This window comes from Cricetulus griseus, chromosome 6 (assembly GCF_003668045.3).
Source record: "Cricetulus griseus strain 17A/GY chromosome 6, alternate assembly CriGri-PICRH-1.0, whole genome shotgun sequence".
NCBI classification, from domain to species: Eukaryota; Metazoa; Chordata; class Mammalia; order Rodentia; family Cricetidae; genus Cricetulus; species Cricetulus griseus.
The window spans coordinates 96,794,546-96,812,201 of record NC_048599.1 but is presented as its reverse complement, the minus strand read 5'-3'; the positions used below and the strand labels follow the sequence as shown (position 1 = coordinate 96,812,201).

Below are 17,656 nucleotides of genomic sequence, written 5' to 3'. Positions count from 1 at the left end.
TTAGTCGTACTCAATAATGAAGAGATCTTTGTGAAATTTCATTAAAAATCCTGAGGTTATAAAATAACTCCAAATTATGAAATATTTGTTTTGTGAATCTAGTTTCATTTGCAGTGATGTTGAGAAGCAGAGCAAAGATTTTTGGTACCACATTCTGATGTAACACATTTATATAAAGCTTTTAATTTGTACTCATACTTGAAAATCAGAATTTGAATTTGATGTGTAGGGAATTCTGGTTATAAACCAGTTACACCAGTAAATTGATGATTTTGACTTTTTTATTGATAACATTATAAAACACAGGTATTCGTGGAAACTGTGGTCAATAAATATCATATATATTATACAATGTATACACAAAGTTATCTAGACCTTATTCAGCAGTGTTTATGTAAAAGTGAAGTCTTATTAAATAGAAGTTTGTTGGGCATAAGTAGAGTGATATGACTATTTCAAAAGAGAAAGACAGAAATGTAATATACAGATGGTAGGAATTCTGGTCCCTTATACATTGGCAGTTTGTGTGTTGGCAGTATTCTCTCTGGATGTTTAAAGGCATTGATCACAGAGTGCCACCGAGTGTAACAACAGGTATAATGGGGAGAGACGCCTTGGGAATTGAGTCACATGAGAGACAAAGTCATGGTCGTCAGTCAGAGAAGGTAGCAGAGGCAAATGGTAAGAAAAATGGCAGGCTGTTATTTTTCACTTATTCTTGACACTTTGACCAGGTATGAGTTTCTGCTTTAACTACTTCCCAAGGTAATAAGAAACTCCTCTGAGGAAAGTGGAGCGAAACGCTTATCTATGGGCATAAACATGAGGATTTGAAAGGTGGTTTGAGGAGATGCTCTTTTTTCAAGCTCTAATTCCAAAAAAGGGCTGTGACAGAGTAGATGATACTTATATACTCAGCGCAAGGCTTATGCAATCCTGCATTCTTTAACAGCAGGCAAGTCAATCCAATATTTGCCTAGCAGAGACAACATCTTTATCATTATTTGTATTATAAGCAGCAATCAACCTTCATTTTCTCTATATCCCAAAGCAATAGCAACAAACAATCCTGGAAAAGATCATTTAGAATGCAGGGCTCTCAGCACATGTGCTCCAAGGGCATCCTGCAAGACGAGAGCCCAGGCAGTGCTCTTCTGATAGCACAGTGGAGTAAAATTTTAGAACTAGCAATGCTTATTGCTTTGTCTTCTGGTTTTTGTTTCATTTAGACTGAATAAATTATTTCCATTTTTGAGAGTATCATTAAACTGTCCAGTGGAAAGGAAATCCACACTTCCTTTTTACCAAATATTTCCACTGATATATTCCAACAGATGAGGTCTTCTTGATGAATGAATTGCAAAGTCTCCCCAATTTAATTCAGATAGATGGCTTTCTGCTGTTCAAATAACATTTATTTGAAATTACAAATAACATTAATTTTTCAAATCATAGCTATAATTCATTCTGAAAAATGTGCCTTGTTTAATACTTTCTTTAGCTTTGAAAATGATGGCTTACCATAATGAGTACTAGGACACTGCCCACACTAATGTAAATGTATACTAAGCATCTTCTCTGACTAGAAGTTATTTCAAGTGGCTACCCATATTAGCTTACTTCTGTCTTACAACAGTCTGAAGGAGGTATGATCCTTGTGTGTCTCACAAATGTGAAATGGAAGCTCAAACATAGTAACTATTTGGCTTGACACCAAATTCCTGAGTTTAAGGATCATAATTATGGATTATATGATTTCAACGAGATTTTTCTTTATCGCCTCATCTCCTTGAAAAATGAGCACATTTAGGCTCACATCGGCAGTGCTGAACTACTGTATGTCTGTAGCTCACCTAAATGTCTATTAAAGCTGCACATTGTCTCTCAGGGGGGAGATGCCTCACCTGGCATGCACACAGCATTGCATATAGCTTCACACAGCGGTTTTAAATGACACATTCAGTGTCAATAAATGCATCCATTTGTGCCATTGCAGGAGCTACCCATGATAAATTCAGCTATTTGCTATATTTTTCTTTGCCCTTTAGTGCTATTAAAGTTTTGGCAGCAGATTTTTTACTTAGAAATCAAATGTCCAGTGAGGTAAAAATATAGCATTCTTGGAAGAAACATGGGAGAACTGAGTTGTCACTTCTTTTGTTTGACTGTTACTTCATCTGGCATGGGAAGATAGGATCCAGCCTGATTAAGAAGACAGACCCTAGAGTCAGGCAGTTGGGATTCAAAGCTTGGCACCACTCAGAGAATACTTTAAAATACTTATGAGGTACTGTTAGACTAACCAGTCAAAATTAATATGCACTGAAAGAAACTAACTCATAGGCAGCCTTTTTGTCACCACTAGAAGCTGTGTCTTTGAGTGTTACAGAAGGGTAGGCATAGTCTTTATCTTAGATGTAAGGATACTTGAACACTTAGAGCAATGTTTGGTGGACATAGACAATGCTAGACACCATAGCTATCATAGTTACTAATATGTGAAAAAGCTTTAGGACTCTACTTTAAAATGTCTGCTGAAAGAACAAAGGGGATATCTCATTAAAGTTGAGCCTGGTGCAAGACTCTCTGGGAAAATTATGGTTTAGAGAAGTTTAAAACAACTTCAAAGGCTGTATGTGAGACATCCAGTGATGCCATCCAACAGGTATTAAATATAAAGTTTTGCTGTTGAGGTTTATAAAAAGTAACACCCTTGTAGGTAAAAGAAAAAAGAAGCCTCAAAATTTTATATTCTAAGGAATAGTAGATATACAGGGTATTCCAAGGAAGACTATGACCCACTTTTAGCTGGCTAATTGACGAGAGTGTGATGTTGCCTCCAGTTATAGCTAACCTGATTTGGGGCACACAGGTCAGACTGATGTTGCTGAATGCCCACACCACATATAGAATATGTTGGCTTTCACGAACCAGGCTGTGGATAGATAAATGGATAAAGCATATTTGTTCAGAGAAACATGACTGGGATTGTAAATAATGAGTCTAAAAACCAAGTAAGGGAACTTAGAGAGGTAAAGATAAGGGGAGAGGTTGTACGTGGTTTTCAGATATCTAAATAACTCAAGTGTGGAGAAGTGCTGTGGCAAGAACAAGACCTAGGCAGAGAAGGGGGACTCACCACTTTCTGGGGTACTGGGAAGTTGCTGGCATTCCTGAAACATTTAAACTCTGCTAATGATTCACTGTTAATGTTAATGATATGCTCTTCAAGATATCACTCCTATCCTCCTTTCAATGTTTATGCTCCTATAAAGAAAGGAGGATGTTGGGGGATGGGGTGACTTGACTGCCTAATTAGCAGTCTGCTGAGCACTCTTGTTGCTCTGTGTGCCTTGAGCAAAATCCTCTTCAGTGGAGCAGTCAGCTAGGCCACAATTACACTAACACTCGCCATTCTGAATGCTCCATGAATGCCAAGGGGAAGCTGTAAGGTGATAGCAGCCAACTAGACCACAATTACATTAACACTGGTCATTCTGAATGCTTCATGGATGCCATAGGGTATCTGTAAGGTGATAACAACTGCTTATTCTTCTGCCTGAGGGTGCAACCCTGGACAAGACTTAAATAGCTTGGGTTGGACTTTCCCGGCAACCATTTCCACCTGAACAAGAGGAGCACTTTACCCAGCTGGCCTGCAGAGGGATTCCTGTGACTGGTACAATGGGTACAGTGTCATGATGGGAAGACACATCAATATTCATCTTCATGAAAGGTTGCTCTTATTGGTGTAGACACACAGTCCCTGGCTATATAAGCAGGCTGTTGGGTGTACAAGCTGGGAGACATCTTCCTAGACTTCTTCTGATGTTGCAACCTTAGGTCCAATAAAATATTTCTTTCAAGTGGTCTTTGCTTAAAGTAGGAACTTTAGTTGGATAGGCTGAGAGGATAGCCTGAAGAACGACACGGTGCAAGAAGAGGCAACACAGTGGCAGTGACAGTGGCAGCAGTGATGGCAGGGTGTCAGTGGCAGTAACAAATGAGCTTCAGGGCAAGCAGAGGCAATGAAGCAAAAGTGAGGGGGCAGAAGCTTTGACGGCCACTGCAGAGGGAAAATGGAGAACGATGGCAGGTTGAGTGGAAGACCAGGGAGCCATAGCAACCAAGAATCTCTGGTGATCAGCCAAGATGGAACCACAGGAACCCGCAGAGCCTGGACTAGAGGCAGAAGTTCAGTTGTGGCAGTGAGTTAGCAGTTGGCCTAGAAAACTGAGATTTGGAACTGGACAATTCGCTGGTCCAGTTGTAAAGGTGGCAAAGCAATCATCTGTAATGGCAACTCCATAAGAGAAGAAGCCACAAGAGCAGGGCTTTACATCAGCAGAAGCATCAGTAGCCTAAAGGCAATTGGAACTGCCTTTTCAGTGGTTGCAACTGTGACCATGGCCACTACAATAGGACATGGCTGGGGAGTTGAAATGAGAGACAGAGCAGGACCATGAGGAAGAGCAGAAGTTGGAGGAAGGTAAAAGAGCCAAGGATAGAAAGGTATGAGGAGGCATGGAGGAGAAATGCTGGCCTTGACTGTAGAAAGAGGTCCAGAGTGCTGTCATTTCATTAGGGCCATGGGTCCCCTCACTCCTAACCCGAGCTATAATAACACTGGGTGTTATTAAGAGTTAAGGAATACCAATTTCTGTTCCTGAAATCTGTACTGCCAGCTGAAGAATCCTGACTACCTTGCCATGCACAAGAGCCAAGACACTTATACAGCTAAGTTTCCTAGTCCCTGAGGCATGCATAGGAGTTTAAATACTAGATTGCACCACTTGCTGCTGCTGCTCCTACCTGCTCACTGCTTCTGCTGTCTGCTGATAGATATCAAGGCTACAAAGCTGCCTATACTACCTGCACTATAAGCACTGCCGCCATCAACCCATGATTTCTAAATGGTTACAGACAAAGGACGCTGGCAAAGCTGACTGATGACAAGACCAATTCATGGTAAGAATCATAAGAAAATAGATATGAGTCTACATTAAACTTATGATCTAAATAATATTTATAAGTTGCCATATACTCTTTTGACTTGTTAATAGCAGACTCTGAGGACAACATAGGCACCCTTGTCTCACACTTAGCATGCTTATTTTAATTTTCCTGTAATAGTCTCATCCTGGGGCAGGCTGCCCTCCTGGCTCTGTAAATGCCAAATAGCTGTGGGTATGAAAACCATTACACCTCTTAGCATTTAAACCATTTCCAACAGAGATGCATGTTGTTTATCACGTGTTATTCAAATGTTTTTTATCAGGAATGGGAAACTTAAAACTTCACCCAAGGGATAAAATAAAGTTCTGCCCAGGACTTTCAGTTGACCACAACTGACCATCTCAGTGGGATACCTCCTGTCACTTTTGCTGGATGTTGTAAGTGCCCAGCTTGATATTGGGTTATTTCTCTGCTGCTTGTTGTATGTTCCTTTGCTTTCCTTGTATATGATTAATAAGCTTACTCGTTCAAAACTTCAAGTATAGAGCATTTTCCAGACAAAGTAAGCCTCTCAAGGTAGATACACCTGTCCAGACAGCAAAGGGAGTTGTCCTTCAATGGAGGCATTCCAGACTGGAATAGAAAGTGATTAGGACAGAATGTTATAAAAAGTTTTTCAGGTGAGAAGAAATGTTAATTTCTTGCTTTTCAAATGCAAATTCTTTAAGTGTATAATTTTAAGCTATGAATCAAGTTAGTTATGAAAGCAATTTTAAGTAAGAAAAAGTTATGTTCCCTGCATCCCTTATCTCTCCAAGACCTTTATCATGAAGGGGTGCTGGATTTTGTTCAAGGCTTTTTCAGCATCTAATTAGATGATATGGTGGATTACATTAACAGATTTTTGTATTTTGAACCATCCCTGCAAGTCTGGGACGAAGCCTACTTGGTCACAGTGAATGAATTTTTTTAAATGTGTTCTTGGATTCTATTTCCCAGTATCAAATATTTTTTGTGTCTATGTTAATGAGGAAGATTGGTCAAATTCTCTTTCTTAGTTGCATCTTTGTGTGGTTTTGGTATCAGAGAAACTATAGCCTTGTAAAAAAGAGTTTGGTAATGCTCCTTCTTTTTCTATTGTGTGAAGCAATTTGAGAAGTATTGGTATTAGCTCTTATTTGAAATTCTGGTGGAATTCTGCACTGATAATAAAGGCAATATACAGCAAGCCAAAAGTCAACATCAAACTAAATGGAGAGAAACTCAAAGTGATTCCACTAAAATCAGTAATAAGACAAGACTGTCAACTCTCTCCATATCTATTTAATATAGCACTCAACATTCTAGCTAGAGCACTAAGAAAACAAAAGGAGATCAAGGGAAACAAATTGGAAGGAAAGAAGTCAAACTTTTACTATTTGCAGATGATATGATAGTATACATAAGTGATCCCCAAAACTCTATCAGGGAACTCCTATAGCTGATAAAGCCCTTCAGTAATGTGACAGGATATACTATTAACTCAAAAAATCAGTAGCCCTTCTGTATACAAATGGTAAATGGACTGATAAACCAGAGAAACATTACCCTTCAATATAGCCACAAATAAGAAAATATCTTGGCATAACTCTAACCAAAAAGGTGAACGACCCGTACAACCAGAATTTTAAGTCTTTGAAAGAAGAAATTAAAGAAGATATCAAAAAATGGACAGATCTCCTATGCCCTTGGATAGGTGGAATCAACATAGTAAAAATGGCAATCTTACTAAAAGCAATCTACAGATTCAATGCAATCCCCATCAAAATCTAAGCACAATTCTTCACAGACCTCACAAGAATAACATTAAATATAGAAAAAAAAAACCCAGGATAGCCAAAGCAACTCTGTACAATAAAGGAACTTCTGGAGGCATCACCATCCTTGACTTCAAGCTCTACTATACAGTTATAGTAATAAAACAGCTTGGTATTTGCATAAATACAGACATGTGGATCAATGGAATCATTGACGAGCCTGATACTCATCCACACTCCTATGAATACATGATTTTTTATAAAGAAGCCAGAATTGTACAATGGAAAAAAGAAACCATATTTAGCAAATGGTGCTAGCATAACTGGATGTCAACATGTAGAAAAATGAAAATGAATCCATATCTATACCTATGCATGAAACTCAAATCCAAGTGGATCAAGAACCTCACCATAAATCCAGCTACACTGAACCTGGTAGAAGAGAAAGTGGAAAGTAGCCTTGAATGCATTAGCATAGGAGACCACTTCCTAAATATAACACCAGTGGCACAGACACTGATAGTCACAATCAATAAATGGTACCTCCTGAAACTGTAAAGCTTCTGTAAGGCAAAGGACACAGTCAATAAGACAAAACAGCAGCCTATAGAATTGGAAAAGATTTTCATCAATCCCACATCTGACAGAAGGCTTATGTCTAAAATATATAAAGAACTTAAGAAACTAGAAACGAAAATACAAAATAATCCAATTATTTATGGGGTACAGATCTAAACAGAGAATTCTCAACAGAAGAAATTCAAATGGATGAAAGACATTTAAGGGATGGCTCAACACTTAGCCATCAGGGAAATACAGTCAAAATGCTCTGAGATATCACCTGGCACCTGTCACAATGGTTAAGGTAAAAAATAATGATGAAAGCTTGTTCTAGAGAGGATATGGAGTAAGGGGAACATTCCTCTGTTGCTGGTGGGAGTGCAAACTTGTACCACCACTTTGGAAATCAGTATGGTGGTTTCTTCAAAAATTGGGGATCAATATATCTCAAGACACAGCAATACTATTCTTGGGCATAAACCAAAGGATGCACAAGGACATTTGCTCAGCTATGCTCATAGCAGCATTTTTGTAATAGCCAGGACCTGGAAACAATGTAGATGTCCCTCAACCAAAGAATGGATGAAGAAAATGTGTTACATTTACACAATGGAGTTTTACCCCATGGGAAGAAAGAAAGAAAGAAAGAAAGAAAGAAAGAAAGAAAGAAAGAAAGAAAGAAAACAATGACATCTTGAAATCTGCAGGCAAATGGGTGGAACTAGAAAAAATGATCCTGAGTGAGGTAACCCAGACCCAGAAAGACAAACAAGGTATGTAAGCACTCATAAGTGAATGTTAGCAAAGGGTAACCAGGCTATAATCCACAACCTTAGAGATACTAGGTACAAAGGGGGACTCTAAGAGGGACACACATAGAGGACCCCAGAAGAGAAAATATTTAAGAACTCTAGGTAAAATTGGAGGGGGTAGAAGGGAGGGCCTGAGGGAGGGGAACATGATGGACCAAGAAGACTCAGGGAGGGACAGAGGGTGAGCAATGAAAGAGATAGTTTGTTTGAGGGAGCCATTGTGGGGTTAGGAAGAAACCTGGTGCTTAAGAAATTCTCAGAAATCCACAAGAATGACCCCAGCTAAGACTCCTAGCAATAGTAGAGAATGTGTCTGAACAGGCCTTTCCCCTTAATCAGATTAGTGACTACTCTAATTGTCATCACTGAACCTACATCCAGTAACAGATGGAAGCAGATGCAGTGACCCACAGTAAAGCACTGGGCAGAGCTTCTGGAATTCAGTTGAAGAGAGGGAGAAGAGTCATATGCACAAAGGGGATCAAGAGCATGATGGGGAAAACCACAGAGACAGCTGACCTGAGTTAGGGGGAGCTCACACACTATGGACTGACAGTTGGGGAACCTGCATGGCATGAAACTAGGCCTTTTGAATGTGACTTCATCTGTCAGAGGGGAGCTGGCAGTGGCACCAGGACCTATTCCAGGTGCATGAACTGGCTTTTTGGAGCCCATTCCCTTTGATGAGATACCTCCTCAGTCTTGATACGGGGTGGGGTGGGGCTTGGTCCTGCCTTAAATTGGTATTCCAGACTTTGTTGCCTCCCCAAGGAAGGCCTTACTCCCTCTGACTAGTGGGTGGGGAGGAGGGGCCAGGAGAAGGGGAGGGAGGGAGAACTGGGGTTAGTATGTAACAATAAAATAAAATAAAAATAAGGATTCAAAAAAGAAAATAAAGTTTATTGAATGTGAATAAAAATGTTTGTTGTTTCTGACAGATTTAATTTCAACACAATGATTTTCTAAAAAATGAAATTATAGAAAACCAGAATAGACTTTCTTCTGAGGAAATCAGTCCCTTTTGGAGGTGGTCAGTGATGAAACAGCTATGTGTCCTTAGCAGCTGACAAGAGCTTATACAACTTTATTCTGGTAAGTGAGTTATTGCCTGTCAGGGATGTAGTGTGAAGGACCCCTGAATTACTGGAAGACACTAGAGGAAGCCCAAATCTCATATTTCCCTGGCTTTATTTTGTGTTATTTCTGCTTTGTGCATAGGTACACTGCTTATGTTTTTTGTTTGTTTGGGGGTGTCAATATTGAATTCCCTCCATGACTACCAAAGAGGTATCTTTTACTGAAATCAAATCAGTATTATATGAACCAAACATGATTACCTTTGCAGAAGGGGCTCTGACACCCTTACACAGACATACATGCAGGCAAAACACCAATGCCTATGAAATTAAAATAAATACATTATTAAAAAAGAAAAAGCCAGGCAGTAGTAGCACATGCCCTTAGTCCCAGTACTCAGTAGGCAGAGACAGGTGGATTTCTGTGAGTTCAAGGCTAGGCTGGTCTTCAGAGTGAGTTCTAGGACAGCCAAAGCTGTTAAACAGAGAAACTCTGCTTTGGGGGGCGGGGGATGAAATGGAAATAGATTGACTTCAGGGGCACACATTTTTTTCCACATATGTTCAGTTCATACAGCTTCATATATCGAGTAGTAAATAAATAGACTGAGGTTTTCTTTTAATTTCTTTGAAATAGATCCACTTAAGCTTTGGGAAGACTCTTAAATTTTCTAGCATGTAATCTCGTTGCAATATTTAATATATAGAATTCTATATATTTATGAAGGTAGTGGGAGAATCATTGCTCATATTAGAGATAAAGTTTAATATTGCCTATCAGCTTGATTGGACTGAGAGTGGAGCACATCTGTCTTCGCAGCGGATGCCTTGCCCATAGCCCCTTCCCCTGCTTCCCCAGCACATGGTGGAGGGCTCTGTTCTGCCACAAGCTCTCCACTGTGATGGTTTCTCATTGGGACCCAAGATCAACCCCACCATGGCACCTTGGATTGAAACTATGAGTCAAAGTAAATCTCCCCCCACCTTAAGTTGCATTCCCCAGGCATTTTGGCACAGGAATTACTCCGAGTCACACAATCCCAGAAGAGTCTACTTTTGTTCTTAAGCAAATATTAAGGGCGGATGATTAGGAAGGCTCATTTCTCTGCTGTCTTCTCCAACTCCTTTCATGCTCACAAGCTGTGTTTGATCTACATCACCACAAATACATGGGGGTGACAGAGTCATCAGCAGGTAGGAAGCATGTTGTACCTAAGGGTTTAAGGCTTTCTTTCCATGCTGACTTGAATTCTCAACTTGACCAGCTGTGTGTATGAAATATAAACTCTTCAATGTCATTACTCATATATCAAAATGAACATCTTAAAGCTACACCTTGGGGGCTTTAATGCTAAATTTTCTGGGTGCATTTTCAAATTGAAGCATTTAAGTGTATTTTGATTAGGATCATAAAGTAAAAGGGCAAAAAAAAAATGAATTAGCAAACCAGATGCAAAATGCCACATAGTTGGTGAGATGGCTCTATGAGTAAGGGCACTTGCTGCTAAACCTGACAACTTGAGTTCTATCCCTAGGACCTACATGGTGGAAGGAGAGAATGGACTCCCACATCATGTTATCAGCCCATCCCTCTCTATACACCCAAGTAAATAAATGTGGTGTGTGTGTGTGTGTGTGTGTGTGTGTGTGTGTGTGTGTGTGTGTGCGTGCGTGCGTGCGTGCGTGCGTGCGTGTGTGTGTGTGTGTGTGTGTGTGTGATTGCATGCACGCACGTACACAAGTACATGTGTGTATATATGACTAAAAATCAGGGTTTGGTGCAATCTCCATCTAAAAAATGTTTCCCTCATTGCCACTGATTAACTTATGCTTCAGTGGGTCCTCCACAGAGTTCAGTGGTACTGTTCTGTTTGTTTGGTAGACTGAGTTTCAGTTTGCTACTCCTTACCCTCGAGTAACCTAAGGCCACTCAGAATGGGGGATAAAAACCCTGTGTTAAAAATGTTATGAAATGCTTTCAAATGCTAGCTCACAGTTGGTCAGCCTTAAAATTGTAACGTCAGTTTACATCTCTTTTTTGGCACTCAATCAATCAATTGCTTTTGTCTTTCAGTGGCTTCGAAAGGTCAAATGAAGAACTTCATTCTTTGCACATATAAAACACTCAATCTTACTTATTTGAGGAAGACAGCATTCCAGGCTGGTAATTTAAGAAGAAATCACTATATTAAATTAAGACATGAGTTGATTCATTTGCAAAGAAAAGGTTCAGTGGGACTTATCTAAAGTACTTGATTTAAGTAGTTCCTTTTGTATGGAAAAGAATGGTATCATTTTAATTTTCCTTTATGAAATTTTGTTATATTTTTCTAAATATATGAATATTATAACATTTCTCTTGAATATAAAATCTTTTGAAAAGTGTTCTAAGACAAGCTTATGGTTTTGCCAAATGGGGTTCTTAATTTTTTATGCTGTTTAAAGATGGGATTAGGATTAAGATGATATTTCCAATAGTTAATATTAAGATCATTTTATATAATAACATTATACTCTATGCACTTATTATACAATGTGAGTAACCAGAGTCTAAATATTGAGTAAAATTTACCATTTGTTTATGTGACATTGACAATGTAATTGGTTTTCTTCAGTGTGTACCATGCCAATCACTCTATTTATCATTGAGTTATCTTCACTAGTTCAATTGTCACTTGAAAGGAGCTGGTCTGCTTTTGACTAAAATTGATTCCTTTGTAATAGCCAACAACAATTCTGCTATTCCTCAGAGGGCCTCCTTCTTTCTGGTCCAGTCAAAATATACAAAGAGCCATTGACTAGAGAATAACTCAGGCTCCAAATTTGTAATGGAACAAGAGAGAATTGAAAGAAAAATATTGACAGGAAAGGGTGCTAGAAAATTTACACTTCAATTTTATTCTCATGCCAGTCAGTGACTCCCAGGTGGATTTGTGTGAAACAGTTGAGGAATTCTTAGACCAGCAAAATAATCATGGCCCCTTTAGTCTGATGAGGTTACTGCCCAGTTGTCATGCTGCTAGCATCCTTTCAGATAGGGTATGTTTAGGGGGAAGAGATCATCTGTGGGATCTCTTAAAAATGTATATCTAACAGAATTTGTTTGGTGGGCAAAGGATAAGTTATGAGATGTAGAAAACTTCAAATTGCTCTTTAAAAGTTTTGCCTAGGGAACTGGGTGTTTCATGGTGATTCATGTTGTAATGGCGATTCTTAGAGAAAGGCCATATTTTGTAGTAAGTAGACAAGAAAAATCAAAAACTTATTTTTGTATTTGCGAAGATTTAAATACCCATTAAACAATGTAGGGCAGGCATGTAGGGCAGGGAAAGATCAATCTAGAGAACTAATTTTGGGAGCCATCAGTAAAAATAGAGTTGAACCCTGTGGCAACCTCTCAAAAGTACTTAGGAATAGTGTAAAGCATTTTTGCATTTAAGATATTGTTGTAAGAGCCTATGGCCGGAGAAATGTCCCAGAATAGATATATACAAAAAAAAAAAATGGGGAAGCTAAAGTAAAGGCATTAAAGTGGGAATTGATAAGTGGAACTGGTGTCAGAGTAGGAAAGGGTTTTCAAAAAGCACAGTTTCGGAGAGGGAAGGCAGGCTGTGAATGAGGGCTTGTTTGTTTGGAGTCTCAGTAGTTCTGAACTTGAGTCTTGCACCAGTTTCTCAATAGGACTCAGACGCACCTCCATTTCATTTCCCAGGATACCTTATGTTTTGAGGTGTGTTGGTACAATAGAAATCCCCTGTGCCCTTGTCTGCACACAGGTTTGTGGAACCCACCTGCAGAGGGGTCATATCTGCAATTTAAACAGGCATCCTTGCTAATTCCAACAAGTGAGACCTATGATAACTCTTTGAGCAGCTATTTTGTAGTTCTGTTTGCTACCTAGGAATAGCAAACAGATGAGAATCTGAAACATGTACATTTTACAGGTTTTATTTTTTCCAGAAAAGAGATACTGTGTAAGTACTAGATGCTTTTCTGGGTATCAGAAGTCTATGTGATATTCATGTTTTCTCCTCTGCCTCATTTTTAGAAAACAAATTAGAGGTTGAAAGAAAAGTACAGGAATGTTTTTCTGTAACTGCCAGGCTTCTTCTTCTCAAGTTGAGGAGGGGGAACATGGTTTATTTTAGCTAGCAATCCTAATATTCCCTCTTATTCCCTCCTTCCCTTGTTGCTTTACATTTCCAAGTTAAAATAATAAGTCTGATAATCTCCCAAAGAAACATTTGAAGATTGTGAGCATATTGTCATAACCACCAGCAAGATGCAAGCACCAGTGACCCAGGCAGATTCATTCTTCCTCAGTGAGTAACTGTTAAAGAAACTCCTTTGGAAGAGAGTTCGAAATTCTAGATAAGACTACCAACTAGAAATCCCTGATGCCTATGCCATCATCGAGCAATTTAGACCCAACACCAGTGTTGGCCACATTTTCATGTTCTTGGAATGGATGATTTTTATACTGGGAATTTTCTGCTGAGTGAGTTTATAAAATGTCTGCATGTTAGGAAAGCAGGAACAAGTAGAGAAGGCAGCTTTAGTTAGTTACATTTTTTTCTTTGCTTTTACTCTAGAATCCTGAATTCCTGAACTTCTTCAGGATTCCTAGTCTGCTATTCTCTTTTCCTGCCTAAATTTCCTTTTGTTGTATCTGCTTGTCTTCAGCCATGATTTTTGGTCTAGCTTGGAGAAGTGTGACCTGGATGCCACTAATCTGTCACTAACCTGACTGTCACTAAACTGGCTGTCACTAACCTGGCTGTCACTAGCCTGTCACTAACCTGGCTGTCACTAAGCTATAATTGACAGTCTTCTGAGATGTAAGACATCCCCTTAATTCCATGAAAGACTTCATGAAAGGCTAATTGATCTAATCACTGGACTCTTACTCAGGCTACTTACAAAGGCTAATGAGGGCCTTGGTGTTGTGTTGACATGCTGATATGGTTTCAGGTTTGCAAAGAAAAGAATTTTAGCCATACCCATTAAGACTCTTATTTTGTGGTAGATCCTTCAATAATAGCTATGGGAATTTGGGGATAAAGCTGAGGGGAAGTAGAGTATGAGATATACTTACTTTGGGGACCTTCTGGGCTAGGGTCTTACTGGCAAGGTTCTGATAGGCCTTTCACTCTTAGGCTTATGCCCAGGTTTTGGCACCAGTATTTAGGTATGGAAAGAACAGGCTATACAGGTTGATTCTACTTCCATCAGCTGCTGGATGAAGGCTCTAGGATGGCATATAAGGTAGTCATCAATCTTATTATCAGGGAAGGGCATTTAAGGTAGCCTCTCCACTTTTGGTTAGATTGTTAGTTGGTGTCAGCCTAGACACCCAGGGCTAGGGCCTAGGCCCTGCTCTAAAGGATATGACAGACTCTGAAGATCCCCCATGGAAGGCCTCACCCTCCCTGGGGTGCAGAAAGGGGATGGGATAGGGAGTTAGTGGGGTCAGGGGAGAAGGGAAGGGAGAGGGAACTGGGATTGGCATGTAAAACAATTTCCTTTCTAATTTAGATAAAAAATTTTTTAAAAAGTTGATTCTATAGATAAGTGCCAAGGTGTATTTCAGGCAACCAGGTCTTTTAATAGTGCCTGCCACTTGGACAGTGGAAAAAGTGAGATAGGCAATTGAACAGCAGCCCACAGAAAAAAGGGAATTTCTTAGATTTATAGTCTTTATAGGGGAGAGCTATCTGAGTTTAGAGAATTTCTCTGAGTTTAGCAGATTAGTGAAGGTACTACATAGGATGTTAGTCTGGAATTTAGGAAGCTAGTTCTATGGCAATACCCTAGCTTGGGGCTACCTGCTGGACCTCATCAACTTAGAAAAATGACTAGAGAGAATGGAAAGTGTGATTGATACTATCTACAAGGTAACAGCTAAGAGTGACCATCTAACAGTGACCTTTCATTGCTTATGGCTTAGGAGACAGACTTTTGAAATTCCTGTCACATCACACATAGGTAACTCAAGATTTGCTCCTAAAAATTTGTGGAGTTACCTGGTATTTCAGCAGAGAGGTAAAAGGCTAGAGGTCACAGGTCACACCTATGTGTAAGCTGATGAATATGGAGAGTGAAAATATATAAAGCCAGAAGTAGTCTGGGATGAATTATTTCAAGTAGCAGAGGTGTAAAATTTTAAGCACTGGAATCTGGTCTCATTTACATCAGATCTAATCAGAAGTGCTCTCCTGTCAAGAATAGTCTTAATAATGAATACATACAATTACAAATGTATTATGCATATCATATTTTAAGAGATAATGGGATTTATTAGAATTCCTGGTAGGAAGGTGCAAACCTGAGGCAGCAGTACAAAGAGAATATATGGAAATGTGAGAAACCACCACCACCATTGTTGCATCTCAATTATCAATAATGAAAATACATTTCAATTTACTACTCCAGAAGAGAGGCAACTGCCATTATGCTTTTTTTTTTTTTTTGGTGGAAAATGTTATTATAAAATCATGGTCTCCTGAAGAGGTAACAAAAGAATATATAGTTCAACATCTCAGAGAAATGATTTTTTAGATTATATGTAATACATTTACAATTCTGTTTGTGCTTTTTCTCAGCCCTTACAATTTACCATTTTCATGATTCTTTTGCGATTCTTGTGATGCTATAAGTAAATATTTTGTATTAAATTGTGTATTTGTGGTTTTGTATCATTTGGTATAAGAGGTCTATGAAATGCAGCTCTGTGGTAGATGGAATCTGGATGTGACCCTATTTATGTTTTCTAACTTTTTTTTATTTTTTGGTCTCAATTTGTAGAGACTTGAAATTGCTTTGCTTTCTCCCTGATTAGCTGTTATCCCACTGACAAGCAGTGGCCAGGGTACAGAGAAGATCTGAAAGCCATGGGAATTCTCTGATAGAAACATTTGTAGCAAGTTTCTACAGAACCTCTGATAACTCAGGAATTTTAGGACTACAGGACATGATGGGATCTATGATAATAATAGTGTGAGCTTATGAACATTTTATACAGTTTCCTTTTACTAGAAACTCAAGAAACGCTATTGAATATGTCAAGATCAATAAGATATGGAATGTACCCTTTCCTCGACAGGTGCTTACTTTATCCATAGCATGAAACAAGGCACAGGTATGTAAATGCAAAATTTTAAAACACTTTTCCCAATGATATTAAGCAGACTAGGTAGGACGATGCACTTTTCCGACACAGAAATCAATTACAGCAAGTCTCTGGCTCACATTCTTTCCCTGAGTACATCTGTCAGGAATCTGTTGACATTTCATAGGCAAAAATCAAGATTGTGTGATTCCTTTTTTCAGGACCGAGAGGTATGAAGATCCGTGGAAGGAGGCATGTCAGAGAATAAGCTGAAGTGTTCTGTTATTTTATAACATTAGATCTTCTGCCCTGTCAAATCTGTCACTTGTGTCCTGACTTTGGCTGAGATGATGAGAACAAAATGGAAACAAATACATGAAATGCAGGCGCTTGGAATTCAGGGAAGATGAGAAATGCCTTGGTGCATGGTACCAACTAGCACCCCTCCTTCAATAGCCTCTCACCTTTCCAAACCATGGAGGGACATGTGATGCTCCTTGTGTAAGCTGCAAAGCAAGGCAAGTATTTTTAGGAGCAATTTCTTACATTAATGGACTATCAAAGTGACCTTTCTATTGCTTTCTGCTAACTAAATCTTTATGCTATAAGCTGAATATCCCCAGAGATGCCAAAGCCCACCATTTTAACCTTTTCAACATGTGCTCAATTAAGTTGTTCTAAGCATGCCCAGAATGTGTCTAGCATCTTTCCTTCTGAACTTGAACAGAGCTTGCTCAGGAATGTGCCTGCTGCTTTACTGTTGACCACTGTGAATAGGTATAGACTCCCCTAATAAAATCCCAGGCTTCATTTATTCAGGGAGGACATGCATTGAAAGGATTCGCATACACCCTTGCCTGCTGCAGATAAGGTCTTTTCACTTCTTAAATTTCGTGTCCATTTTGGTTGGGCTTTGTACTCACCAGGGTGTGAACCTATTACATTCATTCACACTTGGACCTTGAGAGCTTGTTTGGCGGTTCTAGCAGGGGAGCTACTCGTATACCCTTGACTGAAGACTGATCCTCCACTATTCAGGGAAGGTCATCCTCTTCAACTGAGCACGCAACTTCGGGAGAGAAGCACATTGGAGCTGTGAGGGAGGAAGGCAATGTTGACCTAGCAGCCAGATCAACAGAATCAACCTTGGCGATCAATGGGGTGACAGGTGTCATAGCCAGATCGCCCTCACATCCTCAGTCACACTTGGTTGGAGACCATTTTTCATGGTGCCACAACCTAGTTATCAGCTATCTCATAAGTGCCTCCACGTTTGTTTCCCTGCCTGCCTGGAGATTGCCTCTTGGTGCCCATATATATATATATATATGGAAGTAGTTGATGGTA

The 17,656-nt window shown here is 39.4% G+C and overlaps 1 long non-coding RNA gene across 4 annotated transcripts in view; it reads right to left on the bottom strand.

Moving 5' to 3' along the window:
- LOC100773945 overlaps positions 1-17,656 on the bottom strand; it is a 79,663-nt gene that overhangs the window by 10,570 nt on the left and 51,437 nt on the right. The window lies entirely within an intron of this gene.